The sequence below is a fragment of the Anas acuta genome, chromosome 5, assembly GCF_963932015.1.
Source record: "Anas acuta chromosome 5, bAnaAcu1.1, whole genome shotgun sequence".
Taxonomy (NCBI): domain Eukaryota; kingdom Metazoa; phylum Chordata; class Aves; order Anseriformes; family Anatidae; genus Anas; species Anas acuta.
The window spans coordinates 53,176,805-53,189,537 of NC_088983.1; the positions used below are offsets into that span (position 1 = coordinate 53,176,805).

At 41.8% G+C, this 12,733-nt stretch overlaps 1 protein-coding gene across 1 annotated transcript in view; it reads left to right on the forward strand.

The window, feature by feature from the left end:
- The first annotated feature begins 1,034 nt into the window (after positions 1-1,034).
- The window catches only part of C1QTNF4 (C1q and TNF related 4), a 39,252-nt gene continuing 27,553 nt past the window's right edge, over positions 1,035-12,733 (forward strand). The window contains exon 1 of the mRNA XM_068684783.1: positions 1,035-1,056. The gene's annotated coding sequence lies outside the window, so the exon portion shown is untranslated. The remainder of the gene's footprint in view (positions 1,057-12,733) is intronic.

Below are 12,733 nucleotides of genomic sequence, written 5' to 3' on the forward strand. Positions count from 1 at the left end.
GACTGCCATGCTGTACTCAGAGAAGAAATTTTCATAATCCTTGGTTATGTTTCTCTGCTAGAACCCTTTGGATCGCAAGACTAATTCTGAGAATAAACCATTACGTTCCTCTTAGTTACGAGCTTGCTTACTGCTCTTTAAAACTTGCACACACTTTATCATATCTCACCTGTAGAAATCAATGAAATCTCAAGGTGCAGTCTATAGCATTTCAGCTGACGGTCAAAAGCTTGAAAATAACATTAAGAAATATTTTATTAGAAATCTGGATTGATGGGAAGAAAGTAAAGTAATGCTTTTTATTAAACTTTAGGGTGGGGATTAATTTAATATTTTTCAGTCTTTGCAACTGAATATTTGGAACTATGCTTGCTGAATTATGATTAATTCTGATATGTTTTTTATTTCTCTTTTCTGTGCCTTAAGCACGCTTCTTTTCTGCTGTTTCTAGTATGACTAATGGAATCAAATGCAAATAGCATGGAAGTTAATATTTCATATGTCATAGCAGCAGAACCTTAAGTGTAGTTTAAGTTAAGAAATTTATTAAAGTTGTCCAGTATATCTCAAATCTCATCAAAAAAATCTGAAATATCAACGCAATTTTGAAAGACTAATCTTTTATTAATACAAGTTACATTAAAAAGAAATAAACCTTGCAACAAGAGAAATATTATGTACGTTAAAAATGTCCAAAACCATAAAAAGGTTGCTCTAAATTTATTTTAAATTAAACATGAGAATCTAACAAAGATAAAAGTGTGATCAACTTTCCTTCTGCGAAAATGACAGCGAAATTTTTTGATGGACTCTGCCATCTACTGCATGATATAGGAAATGCAGCATAAAAATGTGAAAACCAGGAGAAATCTACCTGCTGACAGTTCAACATAAAAATAGTTCTTATTTTATAATAATTTCAATGCTTAAATACCCTGCATGAAATGTTTTCTCTATCTTTGTAATTGCAGAAAACAGATGTGCGTGTCTCATCCATTCGGTGCGTCAGAGTCGCTCTGGAGCCATGATGTGAAACCAGGTGAAGGCTGAGGAAAGGTAGGAAACCGTGCGCAGTCTTTAAAGCTTCACAAGTCCTGGGGAGAACAGTAATCTCAGTCTACACTTGGGGCTAAAAGCTTTGCGAACTGCCTGCGCCTGATCTGTTTCCCACTGTGAGTTAGCAGTGTAGTTTGGACCAACCTGTCTTGAGGGCAGAACTTGGAGAACCTTTAATGTAGCAAGCCTGGTTCAAGCTGTGTATCTTCTTTTAGCATTGGAGACAGAGCATGCCGGGGAAAACTAGTCCTCTCCTCTTGCTCAGAAAGCTGACAGATTCCAGAGATCTTGCTCTAAGCAAGCTTTCATGCTGCTTGTTGTCTTGTCTCCAAAATGTGTTGACTGTTCAGGGATGCGTCTTTAAAATCAGTTAACCTTTGTTCAGGAAACCATTGCCCCTGCACATTCTGTTTTTAGGAAAGAAGGCAACATCTGTATACTGTTTGGACCCACACTATCAAAAGAAATGGTGTTCATCTTGGGTATCCCGGATCAATTTCCATAATATTTTGCAATCTAGCTGATGATGATCTGGCCTAATTCCCTACTCCTCAGCACATTTTCAAATTCCTGCGAGCAGCCTTTCTGTGACTGTCCTTACATGACATAGCAGTGACACCCGCTCACCCTCAGCCAGCTTTAACTGCTAGCTGTTGTGAAAGACAGAAAATGGTGTCCACAGCTGATAGACTGATAACCACCCAGATAAGCAAGCAGAAGGATGCAATAGGACCTCTGCTGCCTGTATGCAAAGTGCTGATGAAAGGACATTTTTTTATAGGCTTAATAATATCACCTAGCAGCATTAGCTGTTTGGCCTTATTTGCCTTCTCTGAAAACATGCTCCAAGTCTTTGGATGAAATCTCAAAATATTTAGCCTGACTACATTCCCTAGCCCACTGATTCATTTAAAAAGGGCTACAGTCTAGACACAACTACAGATGTGGTTCTTCTAGTTTCTAAAAGCAGGGATTAGACTCTGTTGTAGGCTCCTGGCTCTAGCAAAAATAAGGCTCCTGCAAGCATAGGATAAAAAAGCATTTAATGGGTCATGAAGTCTTTGCTGTTACCCACAGCCTTGTCAGAAAATCCTGTGAATAAACTCCTGTAGTTCTCTCAAGACTAAGAAAAAGAGAGAGATCAGAATTCCTTACCTCCTGATTTCCTCAATATTTTGAATTTCCTTTGTCATAGTGGCATTTTAGACTAAATTTTAAATAATTGATTAATAGCTCACTTTTTCTAGCTAAATGAGTTTCTAAATGAGAAATCCGGTACTGAATCATTTCTAATACCCTCATTTGTAAGGCCATCTCCAAGTTAAAATTCGTTAAATGAAAATTTAGTAATTACAACCTCCCTTATGTATACTGTCCATAAAATGTCAGCGTTTCAAGTTTTTAATCAGACTATAAGCCTTTTAAATTCTGTAACTGCATAAAATTAATAGCAATTCAAGAGCCATTGGTGGAGCTTGGCTTGAGACCTACTGACAAGACCTTATATCATTGAGAACTGGTCACTACTATGAAAATCAATTTAAAACACACCAACATGATAAAAATTGAATATTACTTGGAAGTTAGCTACTGCTTAGATTCAATGTTTGAAATTCAAACCAGATCAGCTTCAGTATGTATCTATGTGTTGCAATAGTGTGTGTGTTTGTCTAGGCAGATCTGCCTGCACAAAATTCTTCCTAACCTCTAATGAAGGGAGCATTTCAGATCAGGTCGTCTCATAAATTTACAACTCCTTCACCTGAGGAACTTGAGGACTGAAGAAAAAAAAAAAAAAAAAAAAAAGAAAAAAAAGAAGTCAAAGCACGTTCACAGTAACTTTCCTGCAGTTCAAGAGGCAATCTGTTTGCTTTGTGATTTCTAGAAGATTTAGATGTCATTAAGGGCCATCCATTAAGTATAGAACATGTTTTGCATTTTTTACTCTTTCTTCTGCAATAAAGGACTAAAATATGAGAGAAACCCCAGGAAAAGCCCTTGACTGTTGTTTTTGGCTTGCCACCACTTTAGCAAAGTTGTTCTTCCAACAGCAAAAGTAATGGAGCTGTGTGACCTACAGAATTGTGTCCCCAGATTTTCTTCCATTCTTTCACTCCTTCAGTACCCCCAGATTGCTTCTCAGTTTTCTACTTACTTCACTATTCAAAAGGCAGCACGGCTCTCTGGGTTAATATTTTGCACTTAGACTTGAGCTGCCTCTGCTCAGTAGCTGCAGGCTGACTTCCTAGCCAGCCAACACCTCTGAGATGGATGAGGGTCTGTCTCTCTCCTCACAACGACATGGTATTTGTTGCACTGGAAAATCAGACCAAATTGTCCAGAGCAGACACTGATTTAGAGGCTTCTACCTGAATTACACCATGCTGGAATTTTCCAACAGACTGTTGTGCCAAATAGAGCATCCGAACTGGTCCTCCATTCCCTCCCTTTCTGGAAACTTCCAGGGAAAGTTGCCATGCTGCTTCAGATCAGGGTTGTGTTGGGGAGAAGTCCAGTGAGACAAGTGCTCATCCCCGGCTTCCATAGAATGTGACTTCAGAAATGTGACTATTACATGGACTAGTATTTGCATAAAACAGGATTTCCCACTCAAAGTCAGCCCAATTCTAAAAGAAAAATGAAAGGCGGAGATCCATCGGTTCAATAATTCTGTTGAAAAACTTCCTTTTCTTCTGTCATCTGTCCTCATAATTTGACAAGGAATGTTAATTGAGGAAGACATTTTAATATGTGGGAGGGATTGTGACAATTTTATGTGGCTGCACAGAGTAGGAAGATGGCAAAAACTATGAAAGTGTGTGAGAATCTTAGCCTTTCACTTATAACACATTGAAATATTAGCATCTGACAAGTTTCTCCAATTTTAATACATTGAAATATTAACATCTGGTATTTTCCCAGTTTTCTAACATGTCTTATTGTGAAAACATGGACATAACTGGAAGTTTAATAACAGTATCCCTCGCAGGTAGTCTGGACAGGTCTTGCAACGCATACTGTAGGCCTGGGAGGTATTTGGGGATGTTTTGTCTTGCCTAAGAGTTCTTCACCCACAGCTCTTCATCCTGCAGCATTGATGGATGATTACTATGAAAACTGGAAAGATGAATTTAAATGTTAGATGACCTCTCAATCACCTTTTAGAAACCTGGATCCAATGCTCATCTACTTAACACAGAATCTTAGACTTTGTTCCTGTTACTTAGACTTTATTCCAAGGAGACAGCATTTGTGTAGGCACTGGAACAAAAAGCCATTATATATCAGCTGCTCAAGGGTAACTGAACTTTCTCTTAGAGTAGCTGTGAGGCAATTTGAGATAGTTTACCCTAAACTGGCTTGTGCAAATATGTATAGAGAGAGGTTTTTAAACATAAAAGGTATGAAATATTTTTTCCTAAACCAATACTGAAAATTAATTTAATGATTCAGAGCTGACCTACTTGTGGGTGTATACCATAATTTTCCTTTGAAAGAGCTCACATTTGCATATACCTCTTGCTCAAAACTTTTGAGATCTTTTCTTTTTAAACCTTTCCAGTATTTTATGAATTTTTGTAGCCTATCCCAGACCTCAGTCACTCTCTGGTCAGACTCCTACTCTTCATAGCTTCTCCCAGTCTTATAAAGCTGCAACTGTACACCTCTGTGGTGATACCAAATTCCCTCACTGAAAACAGCACTCAGAGGGAGTCTTTCAAGGGACACTATGCATATATTTTGTACAGTTGTTCTCTCTTCCTGTTTTACTGCACAAGATTTGATTCCTGCCAGGTCTTCCCTCATGATACCTCATGATATATATTTGTGTGTTTGTTTCATTGAGGACAAAATACATCTTCATTTTCAGAGAACTTTCTGAGTTCCTCTTCACCAACCAGAAGGAAGGGGAATCACAGAATCGCAGAATTTCTAGGTTGGAAGAGACCTCAAGATCATCGAGTCCAACCTCTGACCTAACACAAACAGTCCCCACTAAACCATATCCCTAAGCTCTACATCTAAACGTCTTTTAAAGACTTCCAGGGATGGTGACTCCACCACTTCCCTGGGCAGCCAGGAATGTCTCCTCATTGTTCTAATTGTTGAAAGGTAGTGCTCTTTGTTCAATTCTTTGTTTGAATTGTTGAAGAGTAGGGGCATGAAGTTTCCTTTTTTCCACTCACCGGTGACATCACCTGACTGCCAGGACTTTTCAACTATGACGGAGAGAGGCTTGGCAACTCCGTCAGCCAGTTCCCTCAGGACTCTGGGATTCATGTCATCAGGTCCCATAGACTTGTACTTGTTCAGATCCTTCAGGTGGTCTCGAACCTGCTCTTCGCTTCCAGTGGGTGGGACTTTGATCCCCCAGCCTGCATCTACGGGTTCAGGGAAAGGAAAGGCTTGGGAAGGCCGTCTGCCAGTGCAGACAGAGGTGAAGAAGTTGCTGAGTACCTCAGCCTTCTCCAATTACTCGGATATAGAAACTCACTTCTATTATAAGAAATTAGCCACCTATAATTGCTTATACCCTAATATTTTCACCCTTTAGTCTATTTTCACCCTTTAGTCTATTTTCACCCTTTAGTCTATTTTCACAAGTGTTAAAGATTAAAACCCATGGGGACTCCTCCTGTCACCCCAGCGCAGCAGCCCCAAGGAAGCTGGGTCCTCTCTCGTGCTCTTCCTCCAGGCTCTGTGCAGGAGATGCCACCTCTCGCGCAAGGGCTGGGGGATGGGAAAGAAGCACTCTCACAACCTCTGAGAATTGGCAAGAGGTGTTTATTGCCAGGACATCCTGCAGGTGACCCTGCGGGATGTCCGTGCTGTTCGGTGGCCCCAAGCTAATGCTTGGGGTGGAGCCGGCGCGACGAGTAGGGAGCCGGGCGGGCACTCCTGCGCCACTGTTTGTGCTGTCTGATGGTAGACAGCGAAGCCGTGCCGGGGCAGTTCCAGGTCTGATCTGGTGGAGCCGGGTCCACTTCCATTGCTTCCTCTGCCTCTTCGGCTGGACCCAGCTCCATGGGCTCCACGGCATTTGGCAGCAGGAGCAGCCAGTCTTTTCCCGGGACTGCCCACGTGGGTTGCCTTCCACTCAGAGTGTTCTCGGGCCAGGGTGCCGCGCCGGGGGCTCGTCCGGTTCCGTGCCTAGGACCCACACCACTGTCCGGTTCATTTCCGTGCACGGTTTCCACGCTGCCGTCTTTTTTACGGCCACGGCTGGGTCCCGTGCTGTAATCCGGACGACTGGCACGCCTCTGCTCCCCACGGCTGTCTGTCTGGCGCCGCTCCTTTTGCTCCACGCCACCGTTGTGACACCGGGAAGGCCCAGGCCCCCTGTCACTGTACAGCTGACGGGGTGGCCTGTTCCCCGCATCCTCGCGGTGCCAATGGTACCGCTGATAGTAAGTATTCATGGGCTGCACGCCTGAGGTGTCGCGGGCACTGGTGTTTCTTGTGCCATAGGCGCGATCCCTTTGCCCATGATACTTCTCTTTCTCATTAGCTGCCTTTCTTCTTGGCTCTTGCCCGGACAGCATTGCTGTTCCTGCACGCCAATGAAGGCTGCCTCTCGCCTCCTTGCTCCTGCTCTTCTTCCTGCAGCACCAGCTGGCAGTCAGAGGGCCTCGAAGCTCAGCGAGTGGCGGGCCAGTGGCAGGGGGCCCCTTTTATAGGGCCTGGGGCAGGGGTGGCCACTGTGACCTCAGCCAGGCTCTGTGATGGAGTGGCCCAAGGTGGCTGTGTTGGGAGCAGCCTACAAGATGCCCTCGCGTGGAGGAAAGAGGAGGGTTGGGGGGCTGAGGGCCCCTTTTCTGGGGCTGGCTCCCCCGAGCCATTTGGCCTGCCAGAGAGAAGGGCTGCCCCATGCGATCCTGCCTCAACCCGTTTTTCTCCAGATCTCCCAGGGTTAGGATCTCTCATGAACAAAAAAAAGCAACGCCAACAAAACCAAAACAGGCCGATTCAAAAGGCTAAAGCAGTCAAAACTGAAGTACCCATCATGACTGTTAATAACTTGCAAAAGTTTTTACTGCACGTTTGGCATGTGACGGTAAAATTCTGCAACACACACAGGGTGTGGGAGGAACAGAAATTACGTTCAGAGTCTGAGTCTGGAAACTTGTGCCTGAACAGGGAAAGCAGGGGATGTGTTTGATCAACAGGCTCAAGCGCTCTCTTCTTACAAGAGAGAAAAAGACAGCACTTCAACTATTTTTAAGGTATAAGTCAGCTCTGGAGAGCTGCATGCTCATGCAAATGCATATTTTGGTATTGGTGCTTTTATTTTTTTATTTTTTAATTTATTTATATATTTTTTAGAGGAACAGAACTTCAATCCCATCAATTTTTGTGCAGCTATCCTGGGAGGGCTGGGAGCTGTAGATACCAGCACCAGGATTTCTCAGTGGTAGGCTGAGATGAGCAATGTTTTACTTGGTTAGGAAGGAAGTACCTCGGTGCAGGAATAAATACTGGATTGCATTATAGCAGCAGTTAGTAACCTATCTGATTAGTGGCTTTTATGTCAAAGTGAACATTTAAATTAAAATAAAATGTTTTTGTGTCTACCAGGTGAAGGCTGTACTTTTCCTTTTCCCTAAGGTAAATGGAGCTTGCTTCTGCTCTCGCTCAGTGATACAGAAAACCAACTTCAGCTAAAGTGCCTTCAAAGGAACGGGGCTGAGTGCAGGACTTAGGCCCTGTGTCCTCTACAAAATAAAATGTGAGACAGAAGAGTTTCTCGGAGCCCTGTAAAGCATGCCATGGTCAATAATTAGGTCAAAATGAGGCTTGCTGGTAGCATCTATCTATATATGTGTGTATATAGAGAGAGCAGCAGCAGACGTGCTGGGGACCTCACGTTCTTTGTATCTGCCACCAGCGTGCCCTCGCTTTGAGCATCTTCTTGGTGTTAAGTGTGGCACTAATAAGAAATGTTTTAGCTATGTGTTCATCCAAGGGAAAGTGGCCCTGCAGGTGCCGCAGGTGTTAACCACAGTGCTTCTGTGTCTTGAAGAGATGTAAAGGATGCTTAAAGCGTGCTCTGAAGCACGCAATAGAAATGAGGCAAATTGGAATTTCAACATCTACACGGTGCGTTCACGTGAATTCTTACTGCCATGTTCTTTAAGAACTTATAAGCCATGATTGATAATGAAATCCTTAAAGAGGAGGAGATGTGGTTTGGATGGTAATAATGCTTCAGAACAGTAACTATGACAGATTTTTATTTTGTTATTAAATATTTACTATTTTTTTTTTGTTTTTTAAGGAAAAAAAATGTGAAAGATGTTTTCACAATGGTCCATGTCATAAACACAAATCTTTGTAAGCTCAAGAGTCTATTTGGGTGTTAGTTTTCCATGGTAGCTGCATCTTCATGGACTAAACCTTTGAGGATCTTGGAGGCCATGGAATGCAGCTTTTGGGCTGTCAGAAGCAGGGTGAGAAGTATGTACCATTCTCAAAGAAGCCGTGATACATTGCTTATGTCACAGTGTCACAAAAAGGTTGAGGTTGGAAGGGACCTCTACAGATCATCTTGTGCGACCTGCCTCCAAATGCTTGACTTTTCTTGATATCAGCAGGGCCCTTTTGTGGTTTGAGTAGAGAGTAACTAGCATTGGTGTTGAATTTGATAAAAACAAAAAGTTAATAATGTACCCGTTAGTCCAGTTTTCTGATGATGGGGCTGACTGCTCTTTCTGAGCAGAAATGTCACAGAATCACAGAATTTCTAGGTTGGAAGAGACCTCAAGATCATCGAGTCCAACCTCTGACCTAACGCTAACAGTCCCCGCTAAACCATATCCCTAAGCTCTACATCTAAACATCTTTTAAAGACTTCCAGGGATGGTGACTCCACCACTTCCCTGGGCAGCCTGTTCCAATGTCTAACAAAGAGGAAGAGGAGGGAGAAGCAGGGATGAAAAGAAGGGAAAAGTGGTATTGCAGACCCATTTTGTAGATGAAACATGGCAGTCTATGACTTAACCACACGCTCTTTGACAGTATGACGTAGCAGCAAAAATCAAGTTTGTGTTATCTAGAATAAGTTTATGTAGAGGACTGAGTCATATTTTAAGAGGTTAAGAGCTTTGACTTCAAAAGCCCTTTGTACCAGAAGCACTGCCTTCAGCTCTATATTTAACCTTTTTTTCCTTTCAAAGCAAAAGAAATTACATAGCCATTATACATCCCTTTTGCATTTCAGTGTGTGCCAGGGGCAAGCATGAAAGTTTCTTTCAGCATCTGATGACTCATAAGGTTGTTTCTTTGACTGGTCAGCCTTTGGCTTGGTATGCTCAAGAATCAAACCAAACAGTAATTGCCTGGTTTTGCAGACAGTTTTTTTTTTCCTCTAACAGGATGGTATTTCAGTTGGCACAGGAGTTGTCCCATAAATGGTTTTGATTTTCCATGTGAGTACATTATTGGTGCTTCTAGATGTCCACAACCACCCCATTTCTCCTCTTAAAGGAAGAACAAGAGGCATTTTGTTTTTACATTCCTCAGAGCTATGTCAAATGGACAAAGTGATCATGTGTCTGTTTCCAAAATCTAAAATATGGTCTGGCTCTAACCATCAGGGTTTCATGACTAACATTGGCCAGAGGATGTGTTACTTGGATCATGAGCTTGCACATCTGCCAGAAGGATGCCAACCTGTTTGGTCAGAAGAAAAAGGCCAACAGCATTGCCCTGCAAGGGTGACTGCATGCATTTCATGGTGCATTTCCAACCAGGCACCTACAGCAATGGTGAGCTTAACTCATTAAGCTTTACAAAATCTTTTAGTCAAATCATCTTCTGTTGTGGCAATACACACTACATATATTAGTTTCCTGAAATTCCCACCAGGCGAGAGCAGAAAAGTTACACAGTTAGGTATTCTACCTTCAGCAGAATCTGAAAATATTCAGAGCACACATGAAATGCAGCTCTACAATGTCTGGGAAATAAACTGTCACCAGATAAATCCATCGGTTGAGTCCCCTTCTTTCTTTTTAGTTCCTACACTTCATTGGAAGATGTTAGCTTTGGAAAACAGTGAAGGACAAAGAGGTGGGGTGTCTTTCCATGTTCCCTCTCGTGCTGCTTTTTATTTTATTGTTTCATAATACATGGTGCTGTACCATTGATGAACTGAACTTTTCTATTAAATGGAATGAGAAAAACAACCAAAGAAAGCAGCTGTAAGTAATACTTCTTTTTCCAACAGCAGATTACATTTCACTGAACTGGAAATCAAGTCAGAAACCTAGCAGATTGTGCAAATCCCCCCTAGAAGTCCATTTACACCTTAGGCAAAAGATGCCTTTGAAAACCCTTCCCTAAAGGACTTACCTCTTAGAAAGGAGAATAAAAAGGGGGAAGGTGGCAAAGAAGAAATAGAAGGATGCAATGTGGGTTCTCAGAGTTATTCTTTATTAAACTTCATGTTGAAACCAACTGAAAATTGGCAAAGCTTCCTAGGAAAATTTAGCAAAGAAACAGCTTGCAGTAATCTAGCAACAAGGGTTACTATGGCAATAGCAGTACACTGTGAGATTTAGTAGATATAATTTTCCATGATTCATGGATATTTTTAGCTATTTTTCTTTTTGTTCTGTCATGCAAATTGCCTTTCTGAAGAAAAGGAAGGACAGAATCAGCTAGGTCTTGCCCTCAGAAAAGATAGAGAGGTGTAAGTTGGTGCTTAAAGGAAGTCTTTGTGCTCCAGTCTCATATGATCAACCATCCTAAAGAAATCTTGGGGTCTTTACTCCTACCCCATTCATCTTGTCTTGAGCCTTTAACACCACTTATTGTTCCCTGCTTCTTGAATTCCTTCCATTCTTTATTCACCTTAATTTCCTTCTCTAAATCTTCTCCCTCCTAGTTCACAGTCTGACCCCTACAAATAATTTTTCTCCCTTCCTTCTTTTCCAGCTATTATCCAACATAATTCTTTTCCATGCCACCATCTCTTTTCTTTGTGGCATGGTTTCAACACAGGCATTCTAAAACCTGGCTCCTAGCTCCTTGCCCTCCTCCTTCTGTGCAGTCCTCTCTTTGGCCTCTTTATGGCTTGCTCATAGCTGATCAGGAGTTTAACGTTCTTTTATTCTCAACCACACTGACTCAGTCGCCCTCCTAGCATTTAGATAAGCACCATGATTTTTGTATGGCTGTGATGTGCAAGCTATTACCTTTGTTTACCCTCATAATATCTCTAAGATCTGGCCCCCTGTTCTTTGACCAAATGTCAAAACTTGTCATGAGGCCTGTTCTTCTACCACATCTAGAGTCTCAGCTCCTGGGCTGCACATGCTCAGTCATTCAAAATGTTGATGAATTCATGATCTTCCCTATGCACTTCAACTGCTGATCTCCTCCTCCTCTGCTATGACAGGTTCCTCAGCTGCATCAGCTTAGAACAAAGTGTCCTCCTCTATATTAGGGCTTCTGATCATCCCCTTCACTTTACCACTGTCTCCAACTTTTGTTATTGTATATCCACAACTTGTACAGATGTCTCAGTGCTGTGTTACATTGACCCAGAATATCTCCTTTAACCCCCATTTTGCAGTTCACCTCCACCACATTGTATGAAACAGTAGCATCTTAGTACTGGTTAGGCTACCAGAAAACTGCACAGAGTCATTGGCAATCACCAGAACATGCTCATGCTATTATTCCTTGACCTTCCTTACTTTTCACCTCTGATCATTTGTTTGTTGAATTCACTTAATTATTGTCGCTAATTGGACTCTCAGTGTTTTAAGAGTGGGACTGTTTGCCTGCTATCCCCCTTAGGTATACAGCTCAAAAGAAATGAAGCTCTTTGAAGCCTCTATAAATGTTGGAAGGAAGGCATAAATGGAAGAAGTGTTAAAAATGCTGAAAAAGAGCAGTTTGTTAAGTTAGTAAAGGCTGGGGAGGCTTACAAGGATCTTTGGAAAACCTAGCAAAGGATCAGAATGTAAATATCCACAATTCACAACTCCTCCTGATTTTAGTATTAGCTTCTAGTATCTGCATACATAAAAGTACAAATAAATACACACAAGATAAGAGAATATTCCTAACAATGAAAAGTTAAAAACATGCAGAAAAGCAATTTTGTCATGCAAAATACAATTATATAGCCAAACTTCCTACTATATTTACAGGAAAAAAGCTGCCTGCTTGTTAATGTATATTCATGAGTTTATGTACATTCGTGTTTATGTATATTCAGTCAGTGGCTCCCTGTGCCTCGTCTCAAGACACAGCTGATCAGTAGCTGGGGCTGTGGTGCAGTGTTACATAATGCAACTTTATGACTTTGCAAGATGTCATTTTCCTTTCCAGCATTTCTAGGTTTGTTTTTTTCCTGTGTTCAGAAAGTAAAGTATTTCAGATAAACACACTCTTTGCATGTTTTTTACACCATATAGGACACATTAGATAGAGTCATGGTGTAAATATAGCAATACAAATTGTCTTCTGTCACAGAGGATACTGGACTAAAGATGTCCTCGTCTGTTCTGTGTTAACACTCCTGTGTTTCTCAAATTAAGTTTTTCTTCTCTCTGAACCACTGTGATGTGTGGCAATATGGGCATAAGGTAAAAACATGGGCATAAGAAAAAGTTTCCCAACTCTGAGAAACTGTGTGTGTGTGAGAAAGAAGCAGCAATGCCCCATC